The sequence below is a fragment of the Mobula hypostoma genome, chromosome 9, assembly GCF_963921235.1.
Source record: "Mobula hypostoma chromosome 9, sMobHyp1.1, whole genome shotgun sequence".
In the NCBI taxonomy this organism is placed as follows: domain Eukaryota; kingdom Metazoa; phylum Chordata; class Chondrichthyes; order Myliobatiformes; family Myliobatidae; genus Mobula; species Mobula hypostoma.
Genome location: NC_086105.1, coordinates 68,343,857 through 68,356,531, shown reverse-complemented (window position 1 = coordinate 68,356,531; position 12,675 = coordinate 68,343,857).

The window sequence follows — 12,675 nt, the reverse complement described above, 5'->3', positions numbered from 1 at the left end:
TGCTGGGGTATCGCCTGTCCATCAAACTTCAAACAGTTCAGGTTCAAAGCAACTGGTCTGTCAATATTCTGAAGTGTGTTTCTTTCTTGTTAATCTCTCTCTTCTTTCTTATTAGCATTTTGAATGTTTCTCCATTGTCTCACTTACCTCTCTCATCAGCATCAATCTTCTGATAACTTGGTTTGTCGTCACAATATATATATATTAATTAAGTAAGTAGTGCAAAAATAGACATTAAAAATATTGTGGGGTAGTGCTCATGGGTTCAATTCCATTCAGAAGTCAGATGGCAGAGGGGAAGAATCTGTTCCTAAATTGATGAGTGTGTGCCTTCAGGCTCCTGTACCTTCTCCGTGATGGAAGCAATGAAAATAAGACATAACCTGGGTGCTGGGGGTCCTTAATGATGGATGTTGTCTTTTTGAGGCATTGCTCCTTGAAGATGTCCTGGATACTATGGAGGCTAGTGCCCATGATGGAGTTGACTAAGTTTACAACTCTCTGCAGCTTACATCAATCCTGTGCAGTACCCCACCCCCACCCCCACTGCCCCTGTATACCAGGTGGTGTTGCAGCCAGTTAGAGTGCTCTCCATTGTACATCTGTAGAGATTTTCCAGTGTTTTTGGAGACATACCAAATCTTCTCAAACTCTGAACAAAATGCTAAATCATTTACATTCAAAACTACATTCAAGCAACCTCATTGTTACCATTAACTCTCCAAATGTGGTGCATTCTCTACATTTTTTTGGAAGGGGAATAATGGACAGGATCTTCTCAGTCTGGCCTGTTCTGCCCAGCACTATTCACATGTATATGACTGTGAGAATGACTGAGTTTCAGGCCTGGTTTCCATGCCCTTCCCATAAAGCAGAGTGAAAAGATAGTGTTGAATAAAATCCATAGATTCCCTGCTGCCTTTTAGTGAGAGAAATCTGTTTCTGCTACCCTTTCAGGGATAGATACATCTCCAACCTCACATGAGGCCCTCCTGTGGTTGGGGCAACCACGAAATGGAGTGGTGCCACAGCAACAACCTGGCACTCAATGTCCGTAAGATGAAAGAGCTGATCCTGGACTTCAGGAAGGATAAGACAAAGGAACACCTACCAATCCTCATAGAGGGATCAGAAGTGGAGAGAGGAGCAGTTTCAAATTCCTGGGTGTCAAAATCTCTGAAGATCTAACCTGGTCCCAACATATTGATATAGTTATAAAGAAGGCAAAACAGTGGCTATACTTCATTAGGAGTTTGAAGAGATTTGGCATGTCACTCAAAAACTTCTATAGTTGTACCGTGGAGAGCACTCTGACAGGCTGCATCACTGTCTGGTATGGAGGGGCTACTGCACAGGACCGAAAGAAGCTGCAGAGTATTGTAAATCTAGTCAGCTCCATCTTGGGCACTAGCCTACAAAGTACCCAGGACATCTTCAGGGAGCAGTGCCTCAGAAAGGCAGAATCCATTATTAAGGGCCTCCAGCACCCAGGGAGGAGGTACAGAAGCCTGAAGACACACACTCAGCGATTCAGGAACGGCTTCTTCCGCTCTGCCATCCGATTCCTAAATGGAGATTGAACCCTTGGACACTACCTCACTTTTTTTAATATACAGTATTTCTGTTTTTTGCATGATTTTTTAATCTATTCAAAATATGTATACTGTAATTTAGTTATGTATTTATTTAATATCTTTTTTCTTCTATATTATGTATTGCATTGAACTGCTGCTGCTAAGTTAACAAATTTCAGGTCACATACTGATGATAATAAACCTGATTCTGAATATTGTATCCGAGCCGTCTACATGATATGCAAGCCAGGGCAGTACGATATGGAGAGCAAGTTGTTGTCCATGCAGCAGGCTCCCCCTCTCCATGCAGCTGATGAATCCAAAGCAACAGCGGAGATCGATACAGTTTGACACCAGTGGTGTCGCAGGAGTTGTCAGTCAGCATTGAACTCGACATTGAACAGCATTAGGGACTCCAGCTCAGGACTTTTCCTCAGGTTTTGCTCCTGAACCTCCAAGAGGACTACAACCTTGTCATGGTTTAGAGGCTTGCATGCCTCAACGGCCCAGAGAGCTGTGTTGGCTGGAGTCAGGGCTTTATGCTTTGGCTCTTGGTAGGGTCGCCTGTGCCAAACAGGTCACAGGGTAGAGGCCAGACTGAGAGTGATCCACTGATCCTTCAGGTTCAGGGGTTCAGCTCAGGGCTAGCAGCTCTGACTGGCAAAACAAAACTGTTATGGAAACAACAATGAAGAATTCTTCAACATCTGCGTGTGACGGTATTCCTGAGTCTTCACCCAGGATTTGGATGGACTGAAAGTAGTGAAACCCAAGCTACAGGCACAATGAACGAAGCTTTGAACAGCAAAGGGATGGAGGACCTTCACTGCTGCCTTAAATACCTGCAGCATAATGGGCAGTAGATAGATTACTCACAAAGCCTTCCCCATGAGTGGGTATAGCTGCAAAGAAGTGGAGGTTTGAGATCAGAGTTTTCCGTCCCCTAGATGAGTTGCCAACCCTGGCCGACGAGTCCCATCTACCCAAAGCGACTGGTTTTAGGGCACCAGTAGCACACCTTTGCCCCTTCTGTCAGTAGAAATGGTTCGGCCAGGCTTAGTAGCTAAGCCACACGTGAAGGCCAGGAACTGGACTTGGTTGTCAGAGGCTACTTGAGACACATGCTATTGGGAACATTTAATAGGTAGTGGGAGCTCATACCCAATACCTCCCCCGGCTATGACAACCTTAATGAGCCCCATCTGCCAGCCTCTCACTGACTAATAAAATTGACATAAGAACATAAGATCGTCACAGTGTGGACTGCAGTGAGCCTCCCACAGTCCAAAAATATACCAGGTACATCTTTGGTCATGTACAGTGGTGCTAGAAAGTTTGTGAACCCTGTAGAATTTTCAAAGATGTTTTTGCATAAGTATGACCTGAAATGTGATCAAATCTTCACACAAGTCCTAAAACTAGATAAGGAGAACTCAAATAAATAAATAACACAAAGAACATTATACTTGTTCATTCATTGATTGAGAAAAATTATCCAATATTACATGTATTTTTTGGAAAAAATATGTGAACCTTTGCTTTCAGTAACTGGTGTGACGCCCTTGTAGGGTAATAACTTCAACTAAACTTTTCCGGTAACTGTTGATCAGTCCTGCATATTTCTTGGGGGAATCTTAAGCCAATCCTCCTTACAAAACTGCTTCAATTCCGGGACATTGGTGGGCTTCCTTGCATGAACTGCTTGCTTCAGGTCTTTCCACAACATTTCTATAGGACTAAGGTCAGGAATTTGACTCAGCCATTCCAAAACATAAATTTTCTTCTTTTTAAAACCATTCTGCTGTTGATTTACTCTTGTCTTTTGGATCATTGTCTTGTTGCATTATCCAACTTCTATTAAGCTTCAGGTGATGGACAACTACCCTGACATTCTCCTGTAAAATGTCTTGATACAAATTTGAGTTCATTTTTCCCTCAACAATTGCAAGCTCCCTAGGCCTGAGGCAGCAAAGCAGCCCCAAACCATGATGCACCTTCCACCATGCTTCACAGATAGGATGAGGTTTTGATGTTGGTGTGCAGTGCCCTTTTTCTTCCAAAGAGAGCAATGTATATTTCTGCCAAAAAGTTCAACTTTTGTATCGTCTGTCCACAGAACATTGTCCCAGAAGTGTTGTAGAACATCCAGGCGGTCTTTTTCAATCTTGAGATGTGCAGCAATGTTGTCTTCGAGAACAGTAGTGGTGTCCTTCCATGAAACCATTCTTGTTCAGTGTTTTCTCATAGTGAACACATGAACAGAGACTTGAGTAAGTTCTAGAGATTTCTGCTGGTCCCTTGCTGTTACCCTTGGGTTCTTTTTCACCTCTTTCAGCATTACACATTGTGCTCTTGGTGTGATCTTTTCAGGATGCCCACTCCTAGGGAGGGTAGCAACAGTACTGAGTTTCCTCCATTTGTAGACAATTTCTCTTACTGTGGGCTGATGAACACTCAGGTCTTTAGAAATGCTTTTATAGCCATTTCCTACTTCAGGCATTGCTACAGTTCTTCTTCTAAGGTCCTCTGGAAGTTGTTTTGAGCAAGGCTGGGTGCACATAAACAGATCTTTCTGGAGAAGAGCAGGCTCTGTCAGTAACATGACTTTGTGTGTCCTTTTTTATAGGACAGACCACCTCTACAATCCTCACCTCCAATTGCATCTCACTGGTTGAAACACTTGACTCCAAATAGCTTTTGTGGAAGCCCTATCCCAGAGGTTCACAACAAATACATGTAATATTGGATCATTTTTTCTCAATAAATAAATGAACAAGTATAACGTTTTTGTGTTATTTATTTAATTGGGTTCTCTTTAGTTAGTTTTAGGACTTGCGTGAAGATCTGATCATATTTTAAGTTATACTTATGCAGAAATAGAGAAGATTCTACAGGGTTCACAAACTTTCTAGCACCACTGTAAATTGTCCCATGATTAGGTTAGGGTTAATCATGTTTGTTGGGAGTTGCTGGGGCAGTGTGGTTCAAAGGGCCAGAAGGGCTAACTCCACTGTATGGCTAAGTAAATAAATTAGATGTGGAGCTACTCATGCTCAAATTAATTGAATGCCTGTAGTATATAAACTATCCATGTGCCTTCAATGCCTGCGCTGGGTGGTAATATAACCTCCAGGCGTCAGTCAGTTCAAGGTTCAAGGTACTTTTATTATCAAAGTATGTGTGCAGTGTACAATCCTGAGATTCAACTTCCCACAGACAACTATGAAACAAAGAAAACCATGGAACCCGTTCAGAGAAAACACCCAGCATGCAAAAAAAAGAACAAATTGCGCAAACAGCAAAAAAAACCCCAAAAAAACACAGAATGCAAGACATTAAACCACAGTGTCATTGGAACAGTCTCGGAATCACAAACGAGAGAAAACCGAGATGTTGGAAATGAAAGCAATATATGGAAAACGCTGGAGGAACTCTGCAGGCCAGACAGCATCTATGGAGAAGAGTAATCAGTCAATGCTTCGGGCTGAGACCCTTCATCAGGACACCTAGGTTTATCAAAGAGTTTAGGAATGTTCACTTCAATTCAATTTAGCGCGGTGTCATTCATTGACTGCAGACTGCTGATCTAGTCCAACCCGAACAAAATCGCAATAAAAAAGGAGTAACCAGGAACCAGAAACACATACAGTATAACATGAACTACAGAGTCCTCTAAAAATTAGTCAGTTAAACCTTGCCTAAGATCCAAGACTCTGGCACCATCCTCTGGCTGCATCAAGCAAGAGCAAGTGAGAGAGCGGTCAAACGCAGGCATCCTCCTCTGGCAGCAGTGAGTGAGGGGAAGAGAGAGACCGGTCACTTGCAGGCAGACAGTGCTGAACACCCACTTGCCTGTTGCTCTTGTCCCCATTCATTCCAATCTTGCTCGATGCTTTAATCGGCGAGAGATGGAGTTGGTCATGGGCTCGCTCCCTATCTCCAGGCTTCTCAGCCTCCAGACCACACACTGAGCTCAAAACCTCACCAAACTCCCTCAAAGACAGTAAAGCATCAGATCACCCAATTGGCTCAAAATATAAATCACAGGTTCCACAGTAGCAGAATTATAGTTGAAAAAAGACATGCCCAGGCATCATCCCTGATGAAGATTGCAGAGCTTGTCATCAAAACGTTGGTTAAAATTGATACCTGTACCCGGCAGGAAGCCCGAGAGTGTTTATTTGTCAAATATGCCAGGAAAACACTAGATCCTTTTTGTCTGAAGGATGTCGCCTTTGGTTACGTTGTTCACTGGCATCATCTTTGCTCAGTTAAAAAACTGAAGAAAAATCATCTGAATTAAAAAATCATTAAATATTTAAAATAATTTATAAATCATCTGAATGAAAGTAGTGTAGCATGTGATGGGCTGAATGGCTTGTCCCTGTGCTGACTGTGTTGCCAGTCTAGATTAATCCCACCTGCTTGCATGTGTTCTATATTCTGTCATGGTCCGGTCCGTGAAATCCGTATTCCGGTTCACGGTCCGGTCCATCGACCCTTGCTCCAGGTTTTCCTGTCTACCCTGTTTCTGTTCTTGCTGAGCTCTACTTGAGGCAGCTGATGCTCGTTGGGGCTGGCTGCATAAATACCTTCAGAGACCAGGGCATGGCTGCTGGATTGTTCTTATCCTTACTCCTTGTATCCCTTCCTCTGCCTTCTGTTTCCTCGCCTGAAGCCTTGCCGGTAACTCTCGCCTCGCCTGAAGTTCTGTCTTGCCTTGCATTGCCTGAAGCCTTGCCTTGTCTTGCTGTCTTGTCTTGGAGCCACCCCGTACCTAGCTCCCTTCCTGTCCCTTGCCTCCGTTGGGTAAGCCAGGCCGTCTTGCCGTTACCTGCTGTTGGTTCTGTCCCTTGCCTCCATTGGGTAAGCCAGGCTGTCTTGCCGTTACCTGCGGTTGGTTCTGTCCCTTCCTGTTCCATGCCTCTGTCGGGTGGTGATCCGCGCCCTGCCCAGGAGTACTGCACCCTGCCCAGGAGGAGCCAGCCTAGCCTCAAGCCTGAAGACTCCAGCCTCCTGCCTAGCCTCAAGCCTGAAGACTCCAGCCTCGTCCTGCCTGCCTGCCAATCCTCGTCCTTGCCTAGTTCTGGGGTCCGAGCCAGAGGCAGGACTTAGGTACTGGGTCCTTGTCCAGTTTCTGGCTCAGAGTCCAAGCCCGGGCTCCTAGCTCTCTTGTCCAGTCCTGTTCTGGGTTCCCAGTTTTCGTGTCCATGTCCTTGCTCTCACCCTGTATCCTAGTCCTGTCCCTAGTCCTTCAGTGTCTGTGTCTTGCATTTGGGTCGGTTCCCAGCCACCTCCTTATGACATATTCCTCCATTTTCTGCCATTCAATGTTTGTATAAATGCTTCTTAAATGAAGCTTTTTGTATTTGCTTCCACACGTCCCCTGGCAGTGCATTTCAAGCACATACCACACTCTAAGAAAATAATCTCCTTTAAATATTCCCCCAGTCTTCCTCCCAAATGTAAATATATTGAAGTTTTTTTACGTTATTTTAGCAATACAATGCGGAGTAGGCCCTTCTGGTCCTTCAAGCCATGTCACCCCAGCAACCCCTGACAATCACGATTTAACCCAAACCCGATCACAGCACCATTTATGATGACCAATTAACCTAGCTGGGATGTCTTTGGACTGTGGGACAAAATGGGAGGACCCAGAAAAACCCACATATTCCAGAGAGAGCAGGTACAGAGACGCCTCAAAGAATGGCGATGGAGTTGAACTCTGAACTTTGGAATGTCCTGAGCTGGAACAGTGTCACGCTACCTTGGCGCCCCAAGTTCTGACAAAGGATCTTGGGGCTGAACCATAAACTCTGTCTCTCTTCTCACAGATGTGGTCTGAGCTCCTGGGTACTTCCTTCAACTCTCTCTTCACTCCACTTGACACAGCTGGAGCACTGAGGTCACCAAATAATAGAACTCACAAATCTACATTGATTTTCTAGTGACCATTGTTACTTACAACTTGTCTTAGTCTCCCAGTTCAAAGTCAATTTATTATCAAAGTATGTATATGTTGAATAAACACTTCTCCGTCTTCCAGCCAGGTCCAAGTGTTGATTTTAACTGGTGTTTAGATGACATACTCTGCCATCTTCGTCAGGGATGATGCCTGGGCATGTCTAGTCCAGTGGTATTTATCACCCTGCCGTCCATCAGTCCTGATTGGTTAGTTCTCATCCAGTCAGGTTTCTACTGTCCCACCTTTTCTTCACAATCAAATTCCAGTTCTTAGAGCAAGGCCTTCATCTTTGTTAAAATTATTTTCCTCTAGTTTTATTTCAATGGTTTCCTTCACTAGGTGGTCCCAAAAACCATTGGCGTGGCACAGTAGTCTTGTGCCGTCGAGGTCAATCCTATGGTCGTTGTCTGCTACCACCGATTCTCTGGGTGACCCACACAGATACACTTCCTGTGCGAGGTTTCCACCGTGCGTCCCATTTGGCTGATACACGCTGCTCCACATTCACAGGGAATCCTGTAAACGCCGGCCTCCCTGAGTCCCAGGTCACCTCTAATCCACATAATCTGTGATTTGAGCTTCTTTACGGGTTTGTGGATGGTATTAATCCAGTATTTCTTCGGGATCCTTGCGATCCTCCCAGAAACCGTGGAAATATAGGAAAGACAGGCGGTAGCCATGGGTTCCTCGTCGTTAGGTTTGCTGGTTTTACCATCGGCCCTTTTAAGGGCCCGATTGACTTCCTTCAGCTTGTAGTCATTGTGTAGGAACGTTGCCTTATGTATATTTTACCAATTACTACCTTGAGATTCATTTTCTTGAAGGCATTTATGGGAAAACAAGGACTAATTTATGAAAGTACATAAAAAAGACTGGCAAACAACCAATGCACAGTTCAGATCATTACACAGTGCATGGAGGTAGAACAAGGTAAACAATAACAGAATGCAGAATAAAATGTAACAGCTACAGAGAAAGTATAATTCTTGCAGGTAAACAATAAGGTGCGAGGTCATAACGAGGTCAAGAGTCCAATTTATTGTACTAAGAAACTATTTAAAATTCTGATAACAGTGATGTTGCTATAAAGACTAGTTGATGTAAAACCTGTTGAATTTCTCCATTCTGTCAATAGCTTTTTACCTCTTTGCCCAATATAAAATCTCCCTCTCCGAACTGTCAACAATTTTGTTTACCTAAATGATTTTCTGTTGCGCTTTCTGTCAAGTCGACCTGTAATTATGCATTGACTTTTCTTTGCATTAAGCCTCTCCAGTGCAATTTCACTTCTCACAGCTTTTTAACAACACTTAGTGCTTGCTATCCTGCTCACTGTCAATCAAAGTTCAATTCTCTGCATTTTCCATGCCATGCCATTTCTTGGGGAAATTGTCAGATATTTATTTTATTCAGCACAGTGACAGGCCCTTCTGCCCAAAAGCCTGCAACCACCCAATTACATCCATGTGACTAATTAACCGACAAACCAATAAGTCTTTTCATTCCAGGACAAGGGAGATGTCCTCCTTTTTTAAAGAAAGGGGCTTCCCTTCCTCCACCATCTGCTCTCAGGATGAGGCTTTTCATTCCAGGACAAGGGAGATGTCCTCCTTTTTTAAAGAAAGGGGCTTCCCTTCCTCCACCATCAACTCTGCTCTCAAACGCATCTCCCCCATTTCACGCACATCTGCTCTCACTCCATCCTCCCGCCACCCCATTAGGAATAGGGTTCCCCTGGTCCTCACCTACCACCCCACCAGCCTCCGGGTCCAACATATTATTCTCCGTAACTTCCGCCACCTCCAACGGGATCCCACCACTAAGCGCATCTTTCCCTCCCCCGCCTCTGCTTTCCGTAGGGATCGCTCCCTACACGACTCCCTTGTCCATTCGTCCCCCCCATCCCTCCCCACTGATCTCCCCCCTGGCACTTATCCTTGTAAGCGGAACAAGTGCTACACATGCCCTTACACTTCCTCCCTTACCACCATTCAGGGCTCCAGACAGTCCTTCCAGGTGAGGCAACACTTCACCTGTGAGTCGGCTGGGGTGATATACTGCGTTCGGTGCTCCTGATGTGGCCTTTTATATATTGGCGAGACCCGACGCAGACTGGGAGACCACTTTGCTGAACATCTACGCTCTGTCTGCCAGAGAAAGCAGGATCTCCCAGTGGCCACACATTTTAATTCCACATCCCATTCCCATTCTGACATGTCTATCCACAGCCTCCTCTACTGTAAAGATGAAGCCACACTCAGGTTGGAGGAACAACACCTTATATTCCGTCTGGGTAGCCTCCAACCTGATGGCATGAACATTGACTTCTCAAACTTCCGCTAATGCCCCACCTCCCCCTCGTACCCCGTCTGTTATTTATTTATATACACACATTCTTTCTCTCTCTCTCTCCTTTTTCTCCCTCTGTCCCTTGCCCATCCTCTGGGTTTTTCCCCCCCTCCACCTTTTCCTTCTCCCTGGGCCTCCTGTCCCATGATCCTCTCATATCCCTTTTGCCAATCAACTGTCCAGCTCTTGGCTCCATCCCTCCCCCTCCTGTCTTCTCCTATCATTTCGGATCTCCCCCTCTCCCTCCCGCTTTCAAATCTCTTACTAGCTCTTCCTTCAGTTAGTCCTGACAAAGGGTCTCAGCCTGAAACGTCGACTGTACCTCTTCCTATAGATGCTGCCTGGCCTGCTGCATTTACCAGCAACTTTTATGTGTGTTGCTTGAAATTCCAGCATCTGCAGAGTTCCTCATGTTTGCATTTTTAAACCAGTAAGTCCGTGGGATGTGGGAGGAAACCCACACGGTCCCCAGGAGAATGTACAGACTCCTTACAGATAGTGTCAGAATTGAATCTGGGTCACTGGTGCTGTAATAGTGTCACACTAACCCCTATGCTATCATGACACCCCCAAAGCTTTCATATAATTGGGCAAACACGAGGAAATCTGCAGGTGCTGGAAATTCAAGCAACATCAAAGTTGCTGGTGAACGCAGCAGGCCAGGCAGCATCTCTAGGAAGAGGAACAGTCGACGTTTCAGGCCGAGACCCTTCGTCAGGTCAAATATCATCTTGGTTTGTTAGGCATACATCTCACTGTGAAAATTATATTTACCCATAAAACTGCAGTAATTCAGCACTCTTGAGTCTTCGATGGAGCCCCACTAGCTGACTTTCTGGACTGTTCCCATTAGTAATGTAATTCCCAAACAGGTTATGATTTCACTTCTTTTACTTGTTACACAGCAGTATAACAAACTTTATCCCGAACTTGCTGAGATCAAAGGGAATGGGTAGTGAGAAAAATACATGGTGCCTGGATCCTGACTCCAGCCAGGGCAGCAATGGCTAATACAAGAGGTCATACTTTTAAGCTGATGGGAGGAAAGTATAGTGGGGATGTCAGTGGTAGATTTTTTTTTACACAAAGAATAGTAATTGCATGGAACACCCTGCCAGGGGCGGTGGTAGAGGCAGATAGATTAGGGGCATTTCAGAGACTCTTAGATAGGCACAGGGATGAAAGAAAAATGGAGGACCATGTGGGAAGGAAGGGTTAGATTGATCTTGGAGCCCACTCACCAGACGATGACATCAGCAGTGTGATGATACTCCCTTCGAGAGTGCTGAGCTTGTCTAGATTTTCAGCCCTATCTGGTATAAGTATCTACAAGTACCCTCATTTTAGACTTGCCAGCTCCATCACGGGAACAAGGCACTCCATCATCAAGGACATCTTAAAAAGGCAGTGCCTCAAGGTGGCATCCATCAGCATTCAGGACAACACCCCCCCCCCCTTCTCATTACTACCATCAGGGAGGAGGTATAGGAGCTTGAAGACACACACTCAAAGTCTTAGGAACAGCTTCTTCCCCTCCACATCAGATTTCTGAATGGTGCGTGCACACTACCTCACTCTTTATTTATTAATTTTTATCTTGGACTTTGCATTCAAAACAACAAATTTCACAACATAGGTCAATGATAATAAACCTGACTCTGATTCTGGGACGAGACTCACTGGTCTTTTAATCCTGCTCACCAAGGTCTTCTCATGGCCCCTTCCGGCTCTCCTGATCTCCTTCCTCCTAGCCTTATAATCTTCTAGATCTCTATCGTTACCTAGTTTTTTGAAACTTTCGTAAGCTTTTCTTTTCTTCTTGACTAGATTTACAACCGCTTTGTATACCATGGTTCCGGTATCCTACCACCCTTTCCCTGTCTCATTGGAACATACCTATGCAGAGCGCCACGCAAATATCCCCTGAACATTTGCCACATTTCTGCCATACATTTCCCTGAGAACATCTGTTCCCAATTTATGCTTCTAAGTTCCTGGCTGATAGCCTCATATTTCCCCTTACTCCAATTAAACGCTTTCTTAACTTGTCTGTTCCTATCCCTCTCCAATGCTATGGTAAAGGAGATAGAATTGTGATTACTATCTCCAAAATGCTCTCCCACTGAGAGATCTGACACCTGACCAGGTTCATTTCCCAATACCAGGTCAAGTACAGCCTCTCCTCTTGTAGGCTTAGCTACATATTGTGTCAAGAAACCTTCCTGAACACAACTAACAAACTCCACCCCATCTAAACACCTTGCTCTAGGGAGATGCCAATTAATATTTGGGAAATTAAAATCTCCCACCACAATAAACCTGTTATTACACCTTTCCAGAATCTGCCTCCCTATCTGCTCCTCGATGTCCCTGTTACTATTGGGCGGTCTATAAAAAAACACCCAGCAAAGTTACTGACCCCTTCCTGTTTCTAATTTCCACCCACAGAGACTCAGTAGACAATCCCTCCATGACTTCCTCCTTTTCTGCAGCTGTGACACTATCTCTGATCAACAGTGCCACACCCCCATTTCTTTTGCCTCCCTCCCTGTCCTTTCTGAAACATCTAAAGCCTGACACTTTCAGTAACCATTCCAGTCCCTGAGCCATCCAAGTCTCTGTAATGGCCACAAAATCATAGCTCCAAGTGCTGATCCACGCTCTAAGCTCATCCGCTTTGTTCATGATGCTTCTTGTATTAAAATAGACACATCTCAAACCATCAGTCTGAGCGTATCCCTTCTCTATCACCTGCCTATCTTCGCTTTCGCACTGTCTCCAAGC